The sequence below is a fragment of the Montipora capricornis genome, chromosome 6 (genome assembly GCF_036669925.1).
Source record: "Montipora capricornis isolate CH-2021 chromosome 6, ASM3666992v2, whole genome shotgun sequence".
NCBI lineage: Eukaryota > Metazoa > Cnidaria > Anthozoa > Scleractinia > Acroporidae > Montipora > Montipora capricornis.
In genome coordinates, this window is record NC_090888.1 from 15,574,406 (window position 1) to 15,599,405 (window position 25,000).

Here is a 25,000-nt window from a genome sequence, read left to right on the forward strand (position 1 = left end):
ACAAAGAAATTTTTAATGAATGGGCCTCACCTCATAATTTAAATTCTTTATCTCTGATTCACTGCTGTGATATTTTTCTCGGCTGGCCAGGGTTGGTGTAGACCGGTACAAGGATCTGAAACAGGTTATGAATATTTCATTTCTTACTTGTAGCTATCTTACGACAAATCAAATAACGTTTGCATGTTATTTATAGTGTCGACGTCGAGGGCGCCACAAAACAGTAGATTAATCTCTTTCCGTTATAAGGATAGCACTTAAAGTTTTGAGTCTGTCAGAAATCTAACTCTTCAACAGGGAACCCCTCTGGGGCGAAATCAACATCTTGGTACACTGAGAAAATATGTCCCCTAACAGGGGTAGTGTCATGAATTGTCAGCAAAAATTTGGAAAGCAAAGGAGACCTGTTTACTGGTGGCAATTTAAAAAAAGGCTAAATTGTCTTCAAAACGGCTACTTTAGCTGACAGAAACCATTCTTAATTGCTTTTGGTTACGCGTAGCCAAGATTAAAATGAATGCCAACTTGAGAACGCCTGGCCGACGTTTTCAAGTTTTCCTCTTGCATCTCAGTCACCGAAAATTGATTTAGTAAATATATTGTCAAATTCTCATAATAATGCCCCGGCTTTAACCCGTTCCTCCTAAGAGCGGCACTTACAGATTTTAATCTGTCTGAAAGACAATGAGGAGCTCATCAACCAATTAAAATCAATGAAGTCTGTGCCAATAAAACGCTCGAAAACGAGTTGACAAAAACACGGAGAAATTTATAGCCGTGCGGTTTTCAGCGAAAACTTAAACCCAAGAACCAAGTTGCTTGAAGTAGATAAACGTTTTCTTCTTGTACACTAGCTTTCTCGACACATTTTTTCGACAATCTGCAGCCTTGGAATTCCCTACTAGCAGAGGGAATCTTTTCTTTTTACGTTCGCTGTGCTGACGAGTACGAAAAAAGAGATCTCTGCCATGGGTTGAAACTCACTGAGTTGAGCATGCGCGGCGGTTACTTAGCGACCGAATCCTCACATGATACCTCATGTTGTGTGGGCTCACTTAACAACAGTGGAATTACTGTAAAGGAATAAGCGGGACACAGCGGGACACAGCGGGATCAAGTCGCAGTCAGCAAACTTATCATTGGGCGTGCGGCTTGAAAAGTGCCGTCCAAGGTTGTGGACGGTGGTTGGATCAGGGTGAGATTCGACCCATACCAGAGGTCTCTTTTCCAGTCCTCGTAAGCCCAGCGAATGCAAAAAGAAAAGAGACTGCTGCTATCAGGGAAACTTTGAATAACAGAACCGACAAAAACGAACGCACTTTTGTTAAGCACGGGCGAAACGAATACGAAACGTAGACTTTTGAAAATGTGTGAAACGTTTGACAAACGACTTAAACACTAGCTTAGGAAATCCCGTTAAGAGTCTGTGTAAAGTGTGTGAAAAAGTAACACAAGCGCAATTGCGTATTGAAAATAATTCGCTTCGCTTTCGCTGACATGTAAACGGAGAATTTCGAAAGAGCATTTCTGTGATTGGTAAGCCAACGTGCCTTCTCTTCTTTCTTCTTCTCCGCGCCCTTAGATATGGTGTAGCGTACTCAGCGGTACAAAATGCCTGATCTTAGAAATAATACCGATTGATTTACAATATTTTTGATGTCATATGAGCAATGTGGTAAATCCATGAAAGATTTTCATCGATAAGCACAACTAAGTATTTGATGAACTTCTTACGTTCCAAAGAGGATTTTTTGACAAGCAAATTTTACAGGTCGGTCGGATTAGTTAACAATTAGACCTCTTTACCTTGTACATTTTGTTTTCCCATTTCAGACCACGTGATGTTACTCTAGGGAAAACTCTCTTTCAAATGTCGTCCTGTGCACGTGAATATGTACGCATAACTTATGAAAAACAAAAAGAAAATTCCCTTGAGAACATCACGTGGTCTGCAATGGGAAAACAAAACGTACAAGCTAAAGAGGTCGATTAGAAAGCTTAAGCAACGACAAGGGCGACGGCAACGAGAACGTCACGAATTTGCATATTTTGTAGGCAAAAACATAGCTTTGCACGCCCTGCACGTGCGTTTTTCGCTTTTGTCCATTTCGTTGCCGTCGTCAGCAAAACAATAACGTAAAATAGCCAAGTTTTTGGTTTTATGGAGAACGTAAGCACTTTGGGATAAATTTTCATTTTCTCTCCTAAAATGGAGTGCCGTTCCCACTGGTGTCATCTTTGAGGAATTACCACACCCTTGTCATATTAAAAACGTTGAAATTGTCACGAAGCGATTAAAATAACGCAAATTTATATTTTGAGATGACGTTCTTGTTGCCGTCGCCGTTGTCGTTGCTCAAGCTCCCTATTAGGGGCCTTACGATTTACGACGCGGTAGTCAACGAGAACGCCTCGAAACAGCAATATCATTGGTTAAAAGATGAATAGTAATCTTGCTGCACTCGTGGCACGCATTTTAGCACAAATTCGGGCGGTTCTCTGCACAACAACGACGTGAAATCACCAAATTTCTGGTTTTGACGATAACGCGAGCATTTAAATGTCAATCTTTCATTTTCTATTTTTACTCCCAAACCTTTCGTGCCAATTTATTTCTAGGACACTTCACTCACATTGTACGACGCGAACGAGATGACCTAACGGCGAGAAACTTACGATAGTGCAAAGTTATATTTTGAGGTGACGTTTTCATCAACGTCGCCGTCGTAGTTCGTAAAGTCCCTATTTACTTCATGAGCGCGCGTTGGATATGGTACGGAGCTTTAGCAACGACAACGGCGACGGCAACAAAAACGTCACAAATTTGCATATTTGGTGGGCAAAATGATAGGGTTGCACGCTCTACACGTGCATCTTTTCATTTCTGTCGATTTCTTTGCCGTCGTCAGCAAAATAACAAGGTAAAATGACCAAATTTGAGGTTTTAGGGAAAACGTCGGTGCTTGAGGATAAATTCTCATTTTCTCTCCTAAACTGAGCGCCGTTCATACCCGTTTCGTTCTTGAGGGTTTGCCACACCTTTGGCACGTTAAATTGTTTGGAATAGTTGCGAAGCGATTCACATTTAACAACGACGTTCTTGTTGCCGTTGCTGTTGTCGTTGCTAAAGCTCCCTATTAGGGAGTTTAAGATCTGCGACGCGACGGTAACGAAAACGTCATTTAAAATTGCAACTTCATGTCAATTAAGTCAATTATATCGGCTTGCCTAACTTCTAAAAACTAGTGTAACTTTCCTGGAACTGAATTAGGAGGTGCGGTGTTGAAGTTACGACAGAAAATTCAAATTCGCTGCCTTGTGTTCACGTTCTCTGAAAAACTTGTGAGTTGGTAATTTAACGTCATAGATTTGCAGAAAACGTGAAAGAAATGTACAAAAATGAAAAATGCACGTGCAGAGCGTGCAAAGCTATTGTTTTTGCTAATTAAATATGCATAATTTGTCCATAATTTGTGACTTTTTCGTTGCCATCGCGTCGTAGATCTTAAGGTGATGCTACACGAGCCGATTTTTGACGCCGATTTTTAACGCCGATTCTTAATCCATGTTACACGAGAAAACTTTTAACGTAATTTTGGCGGCAACGGTATGTTACACCATGTTGAACCCAAGCTCCTGCTTGACAAATATGGCGGACAATGAGTTAAGAAGGCGGCGGCTGAAAATCATTCAGGTTCTTTTGCGAGTGGACGATTTGGAAGATGAAAAAGGAAGAAATCGGGAACGAATTATTTGGACGAGAAGTTGGATTAGACAGAGGGAGGAAAGAGGGGTATATTATCAGTTAATAAGAGAGTTATCTCTTGACGATGTTGCGTTAAAAGTCAGCGGCGGGGTGTTACACGCACCAACACCAACAAATTCGGGCAACAATGCTGCAGGTTTTTGAATCGCTTTCAAAAACCTGCAACATGTTGCTGCAACAAAATATTGCGTTAAAAAACGCCCTTTGCACCCTGTTACACGAGGCAACTTTTAACCTAACAATGTTGGGTTAACAATCGGTGTAAAAAATTGGCTCGTGTAACATCACCTTTAAACTCCCTATTCGCAGAGTTGGCTATAACCACTCCTATCCAACGAGCGAGAATGCAATAATTGTGGCATTAAATTTTCATTAAATTCGTAACGCTTGGACACATAGAAGCTTTTAAAGCCAACCAGTTTCCAGCTTGGCAACACTTGAGGCAATCAGTTCGTATTAGGTCATACGGTATATGAGCTGATAACCGAGATTAATTGAACCAATCAGAAAGCTAGAAACGCAATATCCGAGTTCGGAAATTTAACAGTTGAGCCATATAATATCGAACGTTTTAGTCAATTTGTTACTTGTAAGTATGCTAATAACCTCCCACATTAGAGGTATTAATACGTGAAAAATTTATGTTTATATTTATAATTATTGTAATATTTATTATATCTTGACTTTGTACTAATTAGTATATTAGTTGCTGACCCTGCCTGTAATTCAGTCTTTAAAACTGATTTGACTTGATTTGATTATTCCACGAGGATGCGTTGGGTATAAGATGATAGATAGCCAACGAAGCGCATAGCGCCGAGTTGGCAATAATAATATGGATCCAGCAAGCACAAGTGGAATGATTGTTTATTTAAAGCGCTCACAAATTATGGATAAAACTATATTTTGTAAGAACAAGAAAACTGATGCGTGCGGTAAATGTCATTTGTAGAGCATGGTGTAATAGCCCATATACCATGATGTCTAAGCCAATCAAAACACAAGAATTGCATTATTCAATAATCTAGTTTTATTGTTAATAAGGTTTTGAACAACTGACCATGGGGTGAAGTGCATAATGTGTTTTACAAGCCGAACAGTTTCCTAAAACGTAGGGGCCTTACTCCATGGAGTACCCCTATAGAGTACCTGGAGTACCTTAAATATGGTCACATTAAATACTTTATCAACATGGTGAGACATTTTAGATGTACATGTACAGACCTTTATTTTCTTTCGAGCTTTTCAGCTCTCCAATTGTTACAGCTTGATGCGGTTCACCGCCACCATTTTTGAAATTTAAGGTAACTTCGTGATGTGTGGGGATATATTTTGTCCTGGGGCATAGTAGCTGTAGTACCAAGATTCATACGATTGAAGCCAGCCAGGGACCGGCAACCATGACGTAAGCCTTAGAAACTGAATGATTTTGGATTTTTAAAAAAATTAAAGTTCAATCATTGGGTTTTGTGGAGAATTGATAAAAAAGTTACCTTTATGAAGTAGATTTGGTAATCCACACAGGACAACTAGAGTTTTCGCTGTGTATAATGATAATAGTTTATTAGAAACCAAAATTGCAGCCGTACTGTGAGACTGATTTACATTGGTAAGAACTATTAAATATTATATACATATGTAACAATCTGGTAACTATATTACGCAAACTTGAAAAAAAAAAACGTCCTAAAATTCAAAAAGAGGAACACCTCATACAGCTGTAGGTTGTTAGATGAGATAATAAGTGATTTTAGTTTTACAATGTATAACGTGGTTCAATAAAAAAAGTCTTTTGTAATTCCTTAAACAGTATCAAGTTGAAAGTTCGGAAGGTTTAATTTGTGTCTTGGATTCTTGATGATACCAGCAAAGAGTTCCTCACATAACACTTGTCTGCAGTGTGCGAGAGATCTTAGATTGGAGGATGCCTTGCATATTCAGTAAGCAAAAACAATAGCTTTGCCGTCGTCTGCAAATCAACAATGTGAAATAGCCAAAAGTGAGGATTTATGACGAACGTCAGCACTTGAGGATAAATATTCAATTTCTCCCCTGAATTAAGCGCCGTTCCGCCAAGTGTCATTTTTGAGGAACTACCACACCCTTCCCATATTAAAAAGGTTGAAATAGTCAGGAAGTGATTACAATAAAGTGAATATTTGTATTTTGAGGTGATGTTCTCGTTGCCGTCGCCGCCGTCGTACGTTGATTAATCTCCCTATTATGATATGTCTGGGGAATGGATAATTAACAATTATTCTACTCTGGCGCGCTGGATAAGATCTATGGAAAAAGGTTTGCCCAGCTCTGACTCTTGATTCTGACCGCCAGAAATCAGGCATAGTGTACAAAATTAGTTGCACACAGTGTAATTTTGTGTACTATGGCCAAACAGAAACATCATTAAAGACCCGAACTGCGGAACACAAAAAAGCAGTGGCAGCTTTTTACCAAAACTCCAAAGTTGCAATCCATGTCCACCATTTCAGCCACAACATGAACTTTGAAAATGTCAAGGTCGTTGGTTTCGAAGTCAATTACCACGAACGACGTTTCATCGAAGCCTAGCACTCTACTTTGGACCCGAACGCAAGGAACGATCACATCGTACTTCCAGAAGGCTACAAAGGCATCGCGTGAGCATGAATTACATGGTCACGTGCGCAAGCTTCGCGCTACGTTACTTTAAATAGCGCATGATAACGAACTTCGCTTTCATATCACTGATGAAGGCTTAAGAATTGGAAAAAAATATCAAGAGTCGGAGGCAAAGCTTTTTCCATAGAACTTATGACATTTCCTGACTACACTTTTTCCATTGCTGGATAAGAAGTGATAGATAACCAACGAGGCGCGTGGCGCCGAGTTGGTTATAATCACTTCATATCCAGCAAGCCCGAGTAGAATAATTGTTCTATTAAAAACTCCATGGTGTTCCCGGGGGTAGTATCATCACTTAAATCATCGACTTCTCCCTCGGTCTATTCCAGTCCAAAACTGTTGTCGGCCATTTTTTCTGAGAGCTGCAAAAACGGTTTCAGCTCGCTTTATTGCTGACGCGTTCCTTGGTCATGTCAGGTAGTAAGAACAGTACATCAACTGATAGCCTGTGTCCGGCGAGTCAATGGAAATGCTGGAAATCTGATATCCGTAGTTCAGTTTTAGACATTAGACATTATGCTCGTTTTTGGATTCGTTGAATGTCGCTACTAAGATATGATGGAAAAAAAAGGACGTGATGCGTATTGCACAATCACGACAGTACGAATGCACGTACAATAAAATCTGACCATATCAAAAGTCGAAACCTTGGCTCGTTTAAGCTGCCCCAAAAAATACATGACAGTTCCATTTCAAGTCGCTGGAGATGATTATACCTATGGGTTTTTACTTGGCGAACCAGTTCAAGTTCTTTGCTATTTATCATGAGAGGACGTACAAAACACAGGTCACAGGCCATTGTTTTTCCGATACAGAAAGAATCCTAACTCCATTTACCATGCAAACTTTAGGCCTAACAATTTTTTTCTAGGCCTAATTATTAGCCTAAGGTTAGGTTTAATGAATGTTTAGGATTCTTTCTGTATTTGTAAAACAATGACTTGTGACTTTTGACTGAAGGACGGGAGCCCAATCAGAGAAACGCCATATAACTTGACTCTTTGTTGGCGGTTGGTTAAGAAGTCGATATTCCAGGCCACTACCCAGTCTGTTAAGTCAAGAGCTTGAAGCTTTTGAACCACAAGGTGATGATCATTTTAGTCAAGTGCCTTGCGATAATCAAGAAGTGCAATTCTAGCCAAGTTGCCATCACCGTTAGTAGGGTTGGAAAAAATGATGTCTCTTGCTGATTAAGGCATAAGTGGTAAAGGAGTTTGGAACAGTCTCGTAATGTTACGAGTCAACCCTTTGCAGAATAGATGGTTTCACAAATCTTTCAACAACTATTTCTTCGGCCATTTTGGAAAGAATGAGCGTTAACGATATACGAGGTCTTAAGTGTTTGTTTGCGTCCGTGACAGGTTTTTGTTTTGGGAAAGTTGTAATGGGGGGGGGGGGGGGGGATGGGGAAGGGGGAGGGGGCTAAGGACTTCCGGCTGCAGTAACTCCCTCTACACATACTTCAGACTTCAGCTACCACTGCCGAGAGTAGGACGTCGTACTCTCGGAGGTAAAAAGCCCTAGGCAACGAGGTTCTGCTAACAGGACTGGAAAAGTGGTTTCGATTCCGGAACTAATTTTCCGTCGGGTTCTAGGTTCATATGTGGGTTTAGTTAACTGACTGGTTCTCTACTCGGCTCTGAGGCTATTTTTACCAAGTACTTCAATTTTCCCTTTATAAACTGAAGCTAACATTTAATTCCATTTCATCTGGTTCAAATAATTTCCTCCTCTTCAAAGCAAGTCTAAATGCGAAGTTTTCGTGATGGTAATTACACGTACTGTAGTTCTAATGGCATATGAATGAAAACGAATTTCATAAGAAAAATTTTGCACTTAGACTCGGCTTGAAGAGGAGGCAGACATGAACTTGGACTGGTCTATTTGATTTGATTAGCAGTTTTCCACTCGCATTCGGCCACACAGCTTTAGACTTTATTCAAATTATTATTATTGTTATTACCATTGACTTTTCATAAATGTGCCAACCACTGGGTTCCCTGTCCGGTTGGCCGCCTACCGTGCGGGACGGTCACGGAATCGAAGATAGAATAATAATAATAAATTTATTTTAAGCATTAATATTAATATTACTACTACTACTACTACTACTACTACTACTACTACTACTAATAATAATAATATAATTATTATTATCATTATTATTAGTATTAATATTAATATTAATATTAATACTAATAATAAAAATACAATAATACAACTTAATTGTCACACGATGATGTTTAAAACTGGCTAGCTTATGGGGTCGTGCACAAATGAAATCAAATCAAATTAATACATTTCAAATCATATTGGTTTTTGAGCAGAGCGGAAAACCGGAATACCCGGAGAAAAACCTATCGGAACAGAGTAGAGAACCAACAAACCCAACCCACATATGACGCCGAGTCTGGAAATCGAACCCAGGCCACATTGGTGGGAAGCGAGTGCTCTCACCACTGCGCCGTCCCTACACCCACTCTCTAATATATGCTCTAATATATGGTTTCTAAGAAAGATACATTAGAGCACTCAGAATTACCTCACTGCCTATCCCTTCATTCCCGCTTCAGGAGTATTTGGGTCAATTGTTCCCAGGACTTCTTTGCCTCCAAATCTTAAGAGACATCGTAGGAAAGATAAACCTGTATATAACATCTAATAAATAATCAATTGCGGCGTAAAACTGTAATTGGCTTCATAGGGCCAGAAGAATAATTTATTTCAAAAAGAACCTTCGTTGGCTTACATTTTAGGTCTGAATCGATGGCGCGGATATTAGATCTATCAATCTCCAAGAGGCTCGAAGGGCTATGACTACTATAACCCAGGATCCGATACTTTTTGGAGGTACCTTAAAAGGGAACATAGATCCATTCTCAAAATACTTGGATCAAGACCTTTGGACCGCTCTGAAGGAATTCAGTTGAAGACACTTGATGAGGATCTCCCAGGACAGCTCGAATTTAAAATGAAAGAATTCTGGAACAAAATTACGCGTTGGTGAGAGGCAGCTGGCTCGTGCACTGGTGCACGAGCCATATTAGTTAAAAAAAAAAGCGTTCGTTAATACCGTGAGAATCACAGTATTAACGAACGCTTTTCATTTAACTAATATTCCTATTTTTTTCACGTTGCCATGTTACCACCAATAGCGTAGCTCCTACTCTACTATAAAAACCCCCACACGTAACATACAATTCCTCGATTCGCTCTGACGAACGGCTAACGCTCGAAACGTCAGCTTTTAGAATCTCTTTACGGTGACCAATTTACATTATCAACTCCGTTGGTAAAACCAAATTTTTTAACACCATCATGGACCATGACAGGGTGCTGGTGCTTGACGGTGGAGGAGTGGTGGAGTTCGACAAACCTGAAGTGTTGATAAGAAAAGGTGGACTGTTTGCTGAAATGATCAGAAGCCAGACTCAAAGAGGGAAAGGCTAACAGCGACGAATATACATAATGATATAGTTCCTGTATATCAAACTGTTCCTAAGTAAATAAATATTTTGAGCAAGAGCCGATACTACGTAGATTTGATTTTTGTGGTGTACTATATTTCGGCTGGCGAAACCAGCCTTCTTCAGGTACAATGAGAGTTTGCATTGGATTCATTTGCCTCTATGTACATATATATAGTAAATGGATGTTGACGTAATACTGGAAAAAAGATGTGATGAAACATGGCAGTTACAACAAATTTGAATTCAAAAACTAAGTGTACCGGAAAAATAACGGAAGTGACTCTAAATAATAAGCTGAAGTCTAATACGTTTCTTCGCGGGTATTAAGACCGTTGGGATCAATTGCCCTGCCTTTTGAAATTAAAAAAAAAGCTTCCCTGGCCGAACGGATCGAGTCTCTTTTAGAAAAGATCCAGCCACTGATCCAACGTACACGGACAGGAAGATTGACCACGGTTAGAAAAGATCAAGCCACTGAGCATTTAGCTATTTGCTAAATATTTGCCCATTTCCCAGCTGTCAGCTAATGTTTTTGGCATTTCGCAGCTAACAGTTAAAACACACATGAATAATTCTCAGCTCTCGGATAAAGAACACATCGTTTCTCAGCTAACAGTTAAGATTGTGGCCGAATCTCAGTCAGCTATCACTTAATTTAACCGGCCGTTGGCAAACGCCGGATCGGAACGGATCTGATTGACAAAACTCGGACCGTATCAATAACAAAATTCCCGCTAAAAGCAGACGATCTCCTACCCTGGGGGCCAGAGGTTCTATTTTTTTTTTCGCGAGGAGAGAGCGATTAAAAAGGAGAGGCCCGTTCAGTTCCGATCCGATCCTGTCCTGTTAGCTCCGATCGGGTTTTTGCCAAGGGCCCAGTTAACCCCCTCTATACCCTCTAAGCATACAGCTGATCATAGATAATCCTTTCAAATACTTTTGTCACAACAGGAATGACAGAAATTGAACGATAGTTATTTGTGTCAGCTCTTTCGCCCGGTTTGTATAAAGGAATTACTTTGGAAAGATTCCAGTGGCTATTGAAAAATTAACAATTTTACAAATTGAATAGGAAACCAAACCAGTACGTTCCCTAAGGAGCCATTTGCAGATATCATTTCAAGTCCTGTCGCCTTCAAGGTGCATGCATAATTTAGATAGAAGAAAGCGCAATTTATTCATGATAGTTAACTGAAGTTCGAAATCTTGCCTTTTATTAGCTAATAGTATTAGTTACCATGACGACAGCTACATCCTAACGCGTGAAAGATGAAAATTAAATTTACACTACGCGCGGTGAAGATGTGTTTCTTTAGAAAAAGGAAAATTCTAATATTCCATCAGTATCTACGTGATAAAAAGCTCTCCACGCGAGCCACATATCACTCGCGTCATCAAACTTTTAAGAAACGTACGGTAAATGCTTAAACGTGTACTATCAAATTTTAGTAGCTATCCTCTCACCTACTATCATGAATCCCGCAATCTAATTGGCTCGCTACTCGCTGTCTATTTAAGCGATAGAGAACGTTCTCCGTGTTTCCATAGCCTAAAGACAAGGGGGAGTTGGGACTGTTGTTTCTTTGAAGTTTCAAAAAAAGTGTACAATTGCTTGTTCGTCTTGTTTGTTGTTATCTGCTGATCGGGGCAGCGGATAGCCCGCGAAAGCGCGGTGAACTTGACCTTTCGTCATGGCCGAATGGCGGAAAGCTTTCGATAAGGGGGCTGGGTTAGCAGCCGTTTGCATTGAGTTAATGAAACCATCTACTAAAAAAAAAGGAACAAACCTGTTATATAGAACCCGTTAGGTATGCGTTTCAGTTGGAATTTCAACGAACATTTTCCATACTTTCCTCACCTTCGTTTCCAGGGCTTTTCACCGCCGAGAGTCCTTTTCCCGCCAAAGATTGGGAAAAGCCCTGGGAACGAGATTGTATCTTTCGTCTGTTAAATTTATGTCTACAATGTGGTGATGTACCCCTTAAGATTATAAGTGACTAGCCCAGAAAACATTATTCCAGTTTGTAATTGTACTATTTCGGAGCTGAAAACTGTAAACAAGTAAAAGCCCGACATTTCTAAAACCTAGACGTGAATGCGCAGGCCCCAAAATAAGAGGCCAGGGCCCGGTTGTTCGAAAGTCGATTAAGTTAATCCAGGATTAGCGTAAAGTTTCGTTTCATTTTTTCAACTTTTTGGCGAAATTTTCTTTTGCTTATATATTTTTTTTCAAGATAGACTTCCTCTACTACAAAGTTTTCCCGAATATCAGCGCTGAACAACATTTGGGAGGTTAATTATTAATCTCGGATTAGCGTTAATCGGCTTTTGAACAACCGAGCCCTGGAACCTCATACATTACAGTAATTCTTTAATTATTTCTTTCCTATATATTAAATGCGGTTTTGGTTGTTCAGTTGCTTTTTGTGTTATTATTTATTTTGTTAACCTTTGATTTCTCAATCCTGGTTTAAAAGGCCTTGTAGTCTTTTACCGCACAACCATCATTATATGCATATAAAACAGGTGGTTTCAAGTTACGTGTTGTTTAATCAAGCAATGAAAACGGCTGCTTCCGGCCTTGCTCCGTCTGTAAAACATTTCCGCCAATCGGACATGACGAGAGGTCACCATGTGACCAGGTCCAGTCCACCGCGCTTTCGCGCGCTATCCGTTGCGATTTTTTAAAACTTCAAAGAAACAATAATCTAGCCTTGTTTCGGGAAAAAAAAGTGTTTTTGACGTGGTTCTACAGATTCGGCTGGTTCCGTGGGTTCCGGAGGTTCCGTGTTCCACGGTTGCACTCCTTTTAGTAACACTCGAAATTCGTCTCTGGTATGAAAACGTGAGTAAAAGCCGCAACATGTAACATTCCGGAACATGGCAAATTATGATAATTATTCGGGAAAAAATAGAGACAGCTACTAGCCTGCAGTGCAGGAGTATTTTTGAGTAAAGCGAGAGAACGTAACCAGCCAAATCAGTTGTTTCTATCGTGGGGAGGGTGATCGAGAAGGCAAAGAAACAGTGATTTCCAGCCCCATTGTTCATAAAAAGTTGGATGAGACTGTTGGACAGTCGTACACAAATAATGGTAGCGAGTGTATGTCTGTATTGTCTTTGAAGCAGCTATTAAAGATGGCATATGTTAGATAAGACGAGATAAAGTAAACTGCATCATAACTTCATTCATAATTTTTAAAAACAACATTAGTTAACTTAATTGTTTATTTTAAAGAAATAAAGGGTGGCAATTTCTTGTTCATCGTCCTTAAATGATAGCTGTAGTTGGGGAATATAACCTTCCCTCCCGTTAACTTTTATACGCACATATTATGTATCAGGTTTAGTCTGCCCTTGGCCTTCATACGGGATAAAGCCCGGGGGTACTGCCATATATGGACTATATAGGTATGTGCCGCTGTGAAGGGTATGGTTTTCAAGCAGTTTACTCAGTCTAGGATAGATTATATAAATCATAGCCTTTCGGTCTAGAATAGGGTATCATTTTTCACGAAACTGACCAGTCGGTTGAAGATTTTATCAAGACTAAGGAAACCAAAAATTCCCACCCAAGAATAAAAAAAAAAATCAAATCGGCAAAGTTTAAGTTTACGTAACTCATCCTCAACAGTGTCAATAAATGGCTATCATGAAACACCTCTGGATATTATTAACTGTCAAGAATCGGAATTTAGACGGAAATCGATGGGAGTTTACTCTAGTATAGGGGAGCAAAATTCAGCTGAACTAGCTCGGGTATAGGCTAAGGGTTCCAGGGTCCCAGCGGCACATCCCCACCCAGAAATTCCCAGAAATTCCCGGGGGGATAAAAGGTAATCCATTCATTGGCAACACTGCAGTAAACTGTCTTTTCACGTCTTCTTCAAAGACGACACGGGCCTGCACCCTCTACCTTAAGTCGTGTACCACTGTCCAATAGTCTCACCTTACTTTTTATGAATGATTGGGCTGAAAATCACTGTTTCTTTCCTCTCCTTAATTAATCACCCGCCCCACGATGGAAACAACTGACTTGGCGGCTCATGTCCGCTCGATTTACACGAAAATACGCCTGCACTGCAGACTAATCGCTGTCTTTATTTTTTTTCCAAATAATTATCATAATTTGTCATGTTCCGGAATGTTCCGGCTTTTACTAACGCCTGTGTCATAAAAACGGCCACCAACTGTCTTCTCACAGCGTCAGGGTGTAAATCGGAGGACGTAGAGAAGTATTGCAGCTTATCACCGGAAGACAGAGGTGGCATGCATGATCAAGGATGAAAAGATCTAAAGCCCGCCGCACATAAAGAGCTGAACAGACTGTCTCGCGAGAAGGTTTTCTCAGCCGTTTCCTCAAGTGTGAGGGGAATTTTTGTGAGAAATTCGCCTTGCAAGGCCGTAAGGATAAATCAAACATATTTGATATTTTAGGCCTCGCGAGGCAAATTCCTCACTGTTTGCAGCTACCCTAAGAATCGAGCTTAGCTCGGTCAATCAAGCATCCAATAAAATACAGGCATTCTTACTTGGCATCAGTGGCGTAGAGTAGAAACCTTTTTTACTTTTAAATATTTTATGTGACTCTTGATATTTTATGTGACTAATTGGTAGTACCACAAGTATTGTTATACTTGTAAATTATTGTATTTTAGATAATTTAAGATTGTAAAACGTACTCGTTAATTCAGTTGTTTTACTGCAAGAGAGTTTTTTATTAAACGACTATATATTAACTGAAGTCACGCGAGAATGCCATATATTTTTTTGGATGCTTGATCGACCGAGTTTAGCTCGATTCTCACGATGGCCGTACACAGTGAGGAATTTTCCACACGAGGCCAGAAATATCAAACATCCTTACGGCCTCGCGAGGCGACTCTCTCACCAAAATTTTTCCGCACACGTGAAGAAACGGCTGAGCAAACCGCCTCGCGAGGCAGTCTGCTCACCTCACCGTTTGCGTTTCACCTCCGAACATGCCATCTCTGTCTTTAGATCTTTTCATACTTGATCATGCATGCCACCTCTGTCTTCCAGTGATAAGCTGCAATATATTCTCTACGTCCGCCGATTTACAACCTGACGCTGTGAGAAGACAGTTGTTGGCCGTTTTTTATAAAACGGGCGTTAGTAAAAGCCGGAACATGAAACATTCTGGAACATGTCAAATTATGATAATTATTTTGAAAAAAAATAATAAAGACAGCGATTAGCCTGATTGATTCGTCATTTTTTGTCACTTGGAATTGTTTTCACATATCAATAACTTGGTAATTGTTTTCACGCCATGTTCACGTGATCGGGTGATCATCGCCGGTTATCGGTGTCTTAACAGAATGATCACAAAACATCAAAATGTTTTGGTAGAGATATACTGGAGATAGGAGGGGAGGAATGGAGGCGATTCATAACGATTTATCCTTCCTTGCCAATGTCGCTGTACAGACAAGTATGAGACAAGTAACAATCATCGAGATAGAAATTTCTCCGTTACAAAAAGGTGTACTCCATTACTTTATAAAATCTTTCCGATTTCTCAACCCCTCACCCTACCCCAGTTGAAAAACTCCTTTTTTGACGTCATCCACCCACTGTCTCCATGGATGCGGCTTGAATCTTCCTGTTGATTCCACAAGCATTTACAGAGCTCGCGAGAGCAGGGGCGTTGATTTTTCGTGAGAAGGTGTATCTTGATGAATATCACAAGTTGTGCTCTTACATTTTATATAACCTAAATGATTCAGCCGTAGAGCCGAGTATCCACTGAGTATCCAGCAATTTGTGCTGCGCTATTTTTAGCTAGTTGGATTTGATCTATGGTAGACTAATATTGCAGCAAGGTTGTACTGGTAAGTTGAAATTACAGATTTCCTTGTTATTATACATATGATTGCAATAACAGCTGAATGCATAAAAATGCGGTGCTTAACTGCAGAATACCTTGCCACCTCGAAGCTATAACCTAAATTGGGTGAATACGCGGATACGCAGTGGAAACATCAAGCTTAGTGGATACGCAGATACACACTCGTTTTCCTGGTTTCCAGTATTTCTCCTTTCTGTAGCGCCAAACAAAAAGAGTGAAGGTGATTGATGTATATGTACTTCTCGTTCTTAAAACACGATGATCGAGTCTTTTACAGTTCGGTTAACTACACTTTTCCCGAAATAGGACTCGATTCCTGATTAAGCCTAAGCGCTCGTTTCAGGGATTTTAGCTTTCAATTTACGGTTCCGTTAACTACACTTTTTACAAGATCGTGTCAAAAATATACGCCAAAATATACCTTAATTAATTACAAATTACTGTGCATCAAAACTCGTTCTTTAAACGTGGTGTCAACAACATTGCCTCGTTCTAGCTTTCATTTTACGGTTCGGTTAACTACACTTTCCTCGAAATAGCACTCGATTCCTGATTAAGCCTAAGCGCTCGTTTCAGTGATTAGGCCAAAGCACTCTCTTATAATTTTAGCTTTCATTTTGCAGTTCGGTTAACTACACTTTTTACGAGATCGTGTGGAAAAGAACGCACTCGTTTACCGATTAAGCCTAAGCACTCGCTTCAGTGATTAAGCCTATTCAGTAAGCACTATTGTAAAATTTTAGTTTTCACTTTACGGTTCGGTTAACTAGTAGTACACTTTTCTTGAAATTGCACTCGATTCCTGATTAAACCTACTTATCTATTCTTGACAAAGCCTAAGCGCTCGTTTCAGTGATAACGCCTAAGCACTCTCGTAAATTTTAGCTTCCATTTTGCGGACTGCCTATCCGCGTATCTACTCAGAAATATACTTGCCCGCTCTAAAGAAAGAGAGCGACTTGCCCACTCCGCGTATCCACTTATCCACGTATCCACTCAGAAATATACTGAAAGAGAGAGACTACAGTGTAACAAGGTAACAGGAGTAATAAGCTAACACTGTAAAAAGGGTAAGTGCAAGGTGCCAAGGTAACTGAGGGCCCAAATTCTAGGGACAATTTGTGGACGCTTTACATAATTCACTACCCACCAACTGTATTTATTTGAATGAATGCGACTTCGTAGCAGCGTATCAAGCTTTTTCAGGACTTGTCTTCGATGTGGCAGGGTATAATTCTGCAGTTACTCCAAATATGGAATTGTTTCCCGCTTGCTGGGGAGATTCGAATAGAATCCAGAAATTTACGTAACGTACTAGTTAAAATGCAAAGATCAAAGCATCACTTCAATTTAATATCTATAGTTTGACCACGTTTGAAACTTTAAGCCTTATCAAATATGCCATCTTAAAGGTTTAACATGATTATTTTCTATAAAATAATAAATTTCCCTCAAAGCTTATAAAATTCGGTTTTCATTTAGAGCTACAGTAGATCTAGAAAAGATCAGCATTGGTTGAATGCTTTTAACCTTGTTCAAGTTCTACATTGAATGCGGCAGCTCTTTTCCACGGGTAACAGTTACAGGATAAATGTTAACACTGCCTTCAATGTGGTTGCTTGTGGCATCCACTCAGTGAGCCAAAGAAATTATCACTTTAATGACGACAGTGGTATAAATAGCCCATGGAAGTCAAAGAAAAAATTTCCCAACGCCCAAGAGCCACCCAGATGTCTGGATACCAAGAGTACTTACTAAGATCTACTTTCTCCGGATAGTTTTAAACCGCGCAAAAATATCCCTGTATTAGTAAGCATCACCGATAGGAATCCGAGTATCTCGAGATGCGCAGAACGTATGCGCAATAACAATAGTAGGAACCGTCCTTAATTTAATTCAACAACAGTTTTCCGTCCAAATGGATGGCAGCCCTTATGAAAGGTAGTAGTAGTAGGGGAAACTAACTTCCCATACATTGTCAAGTTACTACCCTCCACACAACAAGACAAAAATGTGGTAAATGCAAGAAACACTAACTACACTGAAGCTTAACTTGTGAATGCTTGAGAATCATTTTTGTTTGTATCCCTCATTTTCCAGGTATAAATGTATCATGGGCAGAGTTGTAAACTAAACTGAAAAGAGACAAGGGAGACTGATCAGAGCTCAAAGTAAGTTAAGTACTTATGATTGAATGAATGAATGATTAATTTTGTTTAAACGTAAATCACTGAAATTATTGACAATAATTCTAGTACAAACAATAATTATTGTCGTTTAGAATGCAAAAAAAAAATGATCTTAAATTCTTTTAAAAACCTGTTATTTAGATGTATTTTCTTGTTAACATGAAAATTAATTCTTTCCTTCTAAATTCAGGTTTGAGATACACTGTACTAGAAAGTGAGAAACGTTCACATGAGGTTGTTAGGATATAAAAATAATAATAATCTACCAACTCCACAGATTGGTAATCTTGACATCTCAAGTGTATTAAGGCTTGACCAATCTAATTATTATGCATATTTTTATTTGAAGTAAAGCGTTTGTCCAATGTCTATGAAACTTAGCAGAAAGTTTTTTATCGGTGCTGTTATTGATTCGCCAAAATATTTTGCATCGCATTTTGGTCACGTGACCCTAAAACAACTTATAACGTTTATATCCTTTATTCAAAAATGGGGAACATTTATACTTCAAAATTTTGAAAACGTTTGGCATTAACACGTTTAGTACAACTGTGCGTATCGAATGCCGCCTTTTAATGTGGTACTCCGTATTTACCTTTTAAGATATTTGGATGTTTATCATGTCACGTGACCTATTTTCCTCAATTGTTCATTGCTCTTAACATGTGGACATGATTAAAAGGCGGCATGACAAAGCCCTTAGAAGGGGTCATCGAATAATCAAGAAACAAGATTGATATAATGTAGCTGAATGTTCCCCATTTTTGAGTAAAAAATATAACTGTTATAAGTTGATTTCGGGTCACGTGACAAGAATGTGGTACGGGATATTTTGGAAAAGTTATAACAATACCGATAACTAACTGCCTGCCAAGTTTCATAGGTCCGGGACAAATGCCTTCCCTTCAAATAAAAATATGCATAATAATTAGGCTGGTCAAGCCTTAATACACTTGAGATCCAACTTAACAGACTGTTCAACGTACTGTTTTTGACTGCTATTTCTATATCAGAAAAAAAACTTACTCAATTAACTTGTTATGTTAGAATGCCATAGGCAAATTTAAAAGTGCTAATCTCCTAAACATAATACTGCAGAAGTATTTGTAGTGTTTATTCCTCATATCATCTTCTATCAAGGCCATAATGCCCTATGGATGCAAAAAAGCATTTATTTACAGGGGGTAAATCACCAGATAAACTTCCACATTCAAACACCATGAATTCGCCTGTGTACAGCCACCACCTCTTCTCAGGAAAAAAAAAATGCTTCCCCGATTTTTCCTAAGGGGAAGGGGCGGCGTTAAACAGGTTAACACCAATCAACCTTTTCATGCCAAATTATTTCATGATCAAATATTCCCTGGTATGGTGTTGCAGTGTTTCCTAAATCTGTACCAGTACAATGTACATACCACACAACATGGCTCTCAACTTATTCTCAATGCACATCTTAGATTTTCTGTGAGAATAAATTTTAGAATGAAATACATGTACAGCTGAACCTTTTTTTGTAGAACAAAATTTGCTTTTATTAATAATGTGTTGATAAACTTCAGATGACCAGTTTATGCCAAATTATTGCTGTAGAAAGAAAGCTTATAAACACAATTAAACTTCCATTCTGCCACCCGTAGATGCAGCACCATTGTTTTAAAGCTCATAACCCTTTTGATTAATACCTTGTTCACCAATCTAACACAAATCCTAGAATTAAGTGGATAATCTGTCTGTGATTGTATTAAAAGTGGGCTATTTGTTCATCAAAACAGCAGCTCAATGTGAATACATATCTGATTGATTGTGTGCAGAGAGTGATACTGTCGTGTTTTTTAAGTTCTACCAATTACCAGTCATACATGTATATAATTCCTGTTCTCTGATGTTTGAAGCTCGGTTATTGCACTGAGGACCTCTTGCTGGTTCTAAAACGGAAAGTTTTCGGATGATTAAAAAAAAATTATCTGGCTAAGACTTACATGTAGTGGTTTTCAAAACCTGGACAGTTAAAGGTGACACACGAGGTGGCGCAGACCAGTGTGTTAATACTGGGTCAATTGCTATTAGGAAATTAGGAAACTGCATTAAACCCTCATGAGTTTATTATTATTATTATTATTATTATTATTATTATTATTATTAAGTTTCAACATCATGTTCTGGCTGTCGTCTTTTCTTCTGTTAGGCGAGTCATAACAAATGACCAAAGGCTAACAGAATTATCTCTTCTTCACATTTCCAACACTTTCCTCATTATCCTTGCAGTTCCCAACAAGGCAGTTTTTTGCATTACTCCAACATTGAATGCTATCTTCAGCTTTCCAATTCACCTATAAAATCCTTTGGTGACACTTCCAAGGGCTCCTGTCAATACAGGTACGACTTCTACCATTTTGAGTTTCCACAGTCTTCCGATCTCTCTCTTCAAGTCCTGGTATTTTTCCTCTTTTTCCCTTTCTTTTTCCCCTACTCTTACATCAGCTGGTACAGCAATATCGATGATTAATTATCCCCTTTCCCTCTTTCTTGTCAATTACAATTATGTCTGGTCTTCTTGCCTCTATCACATTGTCACACTGAACATTGATATCCCACAAAACTTTGACTTCTTCATTTTCAACTACTCCTTCTGGGACATGTTCATACCACTTTTCCGTATGCTCCAACCCATTCTTCTTACAAACATCCCAATGGACTTTCTTTGCTACATTGTAGTGTCTTCTCTTATATTCTTTCTGAGCCAGTTTCTCACATCCACATACTAAGTGTTGCACGCTTTCACATTTTTTTCCACATAATCTACACAGGGGACTTTCACTGGTCTTATCGATGTAGTGTTTTACATACAATTTGTCCTGATGGCCTGTTCCTGTGCGGCACATAACAATGCTTCTGTCCCAATATTCAGATCACATTTGGATAACCATTGCCAAGTTTTATTCTCATCAACATTCTCCGGCATTTCCCTGACAAACTGTCCATACTGCAATGGCGATGAGTTCGAAGTACATGTACGAGGATCATCTCAAAGAAACACCAATTCTGAGTTACTGTTTGCCTCTTTTTTGAAAGCAAGTCCTCTCAAGTAAAACCACTGAAATAGTAATGGTTGAGCATTTTTATCCAAATCAAACTCTTTTCATTTGAATGGTTTTGCTGGAAGATTTGTTTTGAAGTGGAGCAAAACAACAACTTGGAAATTTGCTTTTGAAAGGAACATGGTAATTAGCCATATTGTGTTTGTCATGTAAGTTACGTCTTGTTGGTTGGTTTTACTACTTGGTTTGCTGACCACCCAGAATACATCGTATTGTTGACTTTTTTTTTGCATTCTTTCTTCGATCCCGTTCCTTGAATTTACCAAAGAAGATCAGTACAATTGTTTTAACTTTTCTTTTATTCTTTTGTTCGTATGGTGACCCTGGGTAGCTTGCTCTCATTAGAATGGCAGTTTTTTCTCTTGACTATTAAATCTTATCCAATCCGTGCTCAATTTCATCGATCAACATTATATAGACGAAATGAAAGCAACAAGGTAATATTACTCATGGTAATTCTTAGGTCACGGGTAAAGTTGTCGAAAATTGAAGAAATTAAAATGCTGAAGTTCAAATTTAAATTACAAATCCGTCATGACAACCGTTAGGTAGAAATCTCTGTCTTTACTCGTCATCCGTTACCCTTTACCCTTTTACCCTTTTACCTGTGGAAAAGAGCTACCGCATTGAATGACGTCAAAAGATGTCTGAGCTGCATTTAATGTCTGAAACGAAGAGGTGATTTTATCAAACTCAACACTGCTTTGAACTCAACACAATAATAATTGGTCTGTCAATTAATTTAATATATCTCAGATTTTGCTTTTGGTGGCTACAATTATCGTGTAGCCGTGACTAAAAAAAATGTAGTTGGCTCAGACATCTGAGACAAATAAGAAGGTCCGTTGAGATCTTCATTATGGAGAACGAAAGGACAGTATTCTGAAAGAAAATATTCAAAGAAAACAGTTTAAAGCAAGGGGTGGAAGGAAAACTTAATTTTTTTTAAAATTTAATTTAATTCAAACAGTTTTCCGTCCAAATGAATGGCAGCCCTTATGAAAGGTAGTAGTAGTAGGGGAAACTAACTTCCCATACATTGTCAAGTTACTACCCTCCATTCGGTAAATGCAAGAAACACTAACTACACTGAAGCTTAACTTGTGAATGCTTGAGAATCATTTTTGTTTGTATCCCTCATTTTGCAGATATAAATGCATCATGGGCAGAGTTGTAAATTAAACTGAAAAGAGACAAGGGAGACTGATCAGAGCTCAAAGTAAGTACTTATGATTGAATGAATGATTGTAATAAATGAATGATTAATTTTGTTTAAAAGTAAATCACTGAAATTATTGACAATAATTCTAGTACAAACAATTCTCGTTTGGAATGCAAAAAAAATGATCTTAAATTCGTTTAAAAACCTGTTATTTAGATGTATTTTCTGGTTAACATGAAAATTAATTCTTTCCTTCTAAATTCAGGTTTGAGATACACTGTACTAGAAAGTGAGAAACGTTCACATGAGGTTGTTAGGATATAAAAATAATAATAATCTACCAACTCCACAGATTGGTAATCTTGACATCCAACTTAACAGACTGTTCAACGTACTGTTTTTGACTGCTATTTCTATATCAGAAAAAAAACTTACTCAATTAACTTGTTATGTTAGAATGCTACAGGCTAATTTAAGAGTGCTTCTCCTATACTGCAGAAGTATATGTAGTGTTTAATCCTTATGTCATCTTCTATCAAGGCCATAATGCCCTACGTATGCAAAGAAGCATTACAGAGTGTATATCACCAGAAAAACGTCCATATTCAAACACCATGAATTAGCCTGTGTACAGCCGCCACCTCTTCCCAGGAAAAAAAAGGGGAAGGGGCGGCGGTAAACAGGCTAACACCAATCGACTTATTCATGACAAAATATTTCATTATAACATTCCGTGGTATGGTGTTGCAGCATTTAAGTGTTTCCTAAATACTGTACCAGTACAATGTACATACTGCCATACAACATGGCTCTCAACTTATTCTCAATGCATATCTTAGATTTTCTTGAGAATAAATTTTAGAATGAAATGCATGTACAGTTGAACCTTTTTTGTAGAGCAAAATTTGCTTTTATTAATAATGTGTTGATAAAGATCAAATGACCAATTTATGCCAAATTATTGATGTGGAAAGATGGCTCTAAACACAATTAAACTTTCATTCTGGCACAGATGCAGCACCATTGTTTTAAAGCTCATCACCCTTTTGATTAATACCTTGTTCACCGGTTTAACACAAATCCTAGATACGTTGTCCTCTAATATCATGCTGCCTTTATGAGTTATAGCCAGATTTCTCTGTCTGTTTGCTTTCACACTGTTTTCCAAAACTTATGATATAAATTTCACTCTGACTTTATCTATAAATTCCAGTGCATCTTTCTGTGATTGTATTAAAAGTGGGTTATTCACTCATCAAAACAGCAGCTCAATGTGAACCAATATACCTGCATGATTATAAAGCAGAACGTTTTCGAATGATTTAAAAATATATATCTGGTTAAGACTTACATGTAGTGGTTTCAAAACCTGGACCGTTAAAGGTGACATTTTTTGAGGCAATACTGAGGCAACTGCCACTAGGAAATTAGGACTGCATTAAACACTCATGTTTTTTTTTTAAATTAATAAAGCAAATTTATTTTAAAAGAGCAATTTCTTCTTGTGACTTTTGTTGTGTTAACTGCATTTGAAAGGGATCAAGTAAAAATTTCTCAGATGAGAGGTGACCAATGATTGAATCAATTTTCTTCTTATGTTGAAGGATCCATAACTGCACTAACATAAAGTGAAAACAGTGTGAATTGTCTCAAAGGGGCACGTCTGGAGACATGGCAAGCTTAAAGCCGCTGCTTGGAATTCCAGTAAGTGTGATAAAGTACTACTCAATCCATGGAATTGAGGGTAAAAAAAACATAAATCCCTGTCAATACAAGATGCTGAAATCAAGCGTTTCTGAAAGCTACATTATAGACCCTCCAACACTGCCAATTTCAACAAAAGCATAAGGTAAATGCAAATAGAAAATAAATGTAAATACTTTGTTTATAGTGGCACCCCACTGAAAGAAACAATTCAAACTTACTAGAAACATGATTAAGAACCCCAACTGGCAGGAGGCAACCAGTTGGCTATCTACAAAGCGTGGTGGAGTTGAATCCGGGACAACGCGGAAACAAATCCAAAGCCGTTCCTCGAAAGTCCCGAAAACTTTTCGGGCCCAGATAGCCATTTGTGAACCTACCAACCGCTTGTTTTGGAATGCCGATCTTTTAACATGTTTTCACTTTAACAAAAAGCAAATTGGCAATGAAATATGACGACTTAAATCCTCTCCGTTCTTGAGGTACAGAGGGAATTGTGACACCCGAAAATGGCCCGTAAAGTTTCGGGACTTTCGAGAAACGGGCCCCAGAAGCCACAACGGGATTTCAAACCCGGGGCAACCGCACACAAACCCAACGCCCTAACGGTAAACACTGGATCATACCACCTCCCATTGATTTCTTCTTTTTTCCCCTTTGATGTTGCTAACTATTAAGTTATCTAGAAAGCATTTGTAAATGGCTGTGTTAAGGAGGCTCAAACCAGTTTCAACACTTTGAAGAAAATAACTTTTGTACATGATTAGAAGGATAGAATCGGTTCTAAAACACTCTATCACCAAGCATCTATGTTATGGTACCATACGCATGTCAAACAACAGTTCTTGCTTAACAAGATATTCCCAATATTGTGGCATCGCAGGTGAGCATATAGCATTAGGAGATCCATCCAAATTCTACCCACGTTTTGTCTTTAAATGTCTATCAATCTGAGAAGCAAACTTCGTGAACCCTATTAAATTAAGCGGGCGAAATTGAAACTATTTACAGTTTTTATGTATGTACGGCTTTCCAGTTCCTACGTTGACTTATTATATATTATTTGGACTCACAGGAC

At 38.6% G+C, this 25,000-nt stretch overlaps 1 protein-coding gene and 1 long non-coding RNA gene across 2 annotated transcripts in view; both read left to right on the forward strand.

The window, feature by feature from the left end:
• The window catches only part of LOC138051581 (protein NLRC3-like), a 263,812-nt gene that overhangs the window by 18,169 nt on the left and 220,643 nt on the right, over window positions 1–25,000 (forward strand). The gene's annotated exons all lie outside the window — the stretch shown is intronic.
• On the forward strand, window positions 15,550–23,919 carry LOC138051618 (uncharacterized). The gene is made up of 3 exons (XR_011132860.1): window positions 15,550–15,752; window positions 22,205–22,275; window positions 23,823–23,919. It is a non-coding gene; the product is annotated as an uncharacterized lncRNA (long non-coding RNA).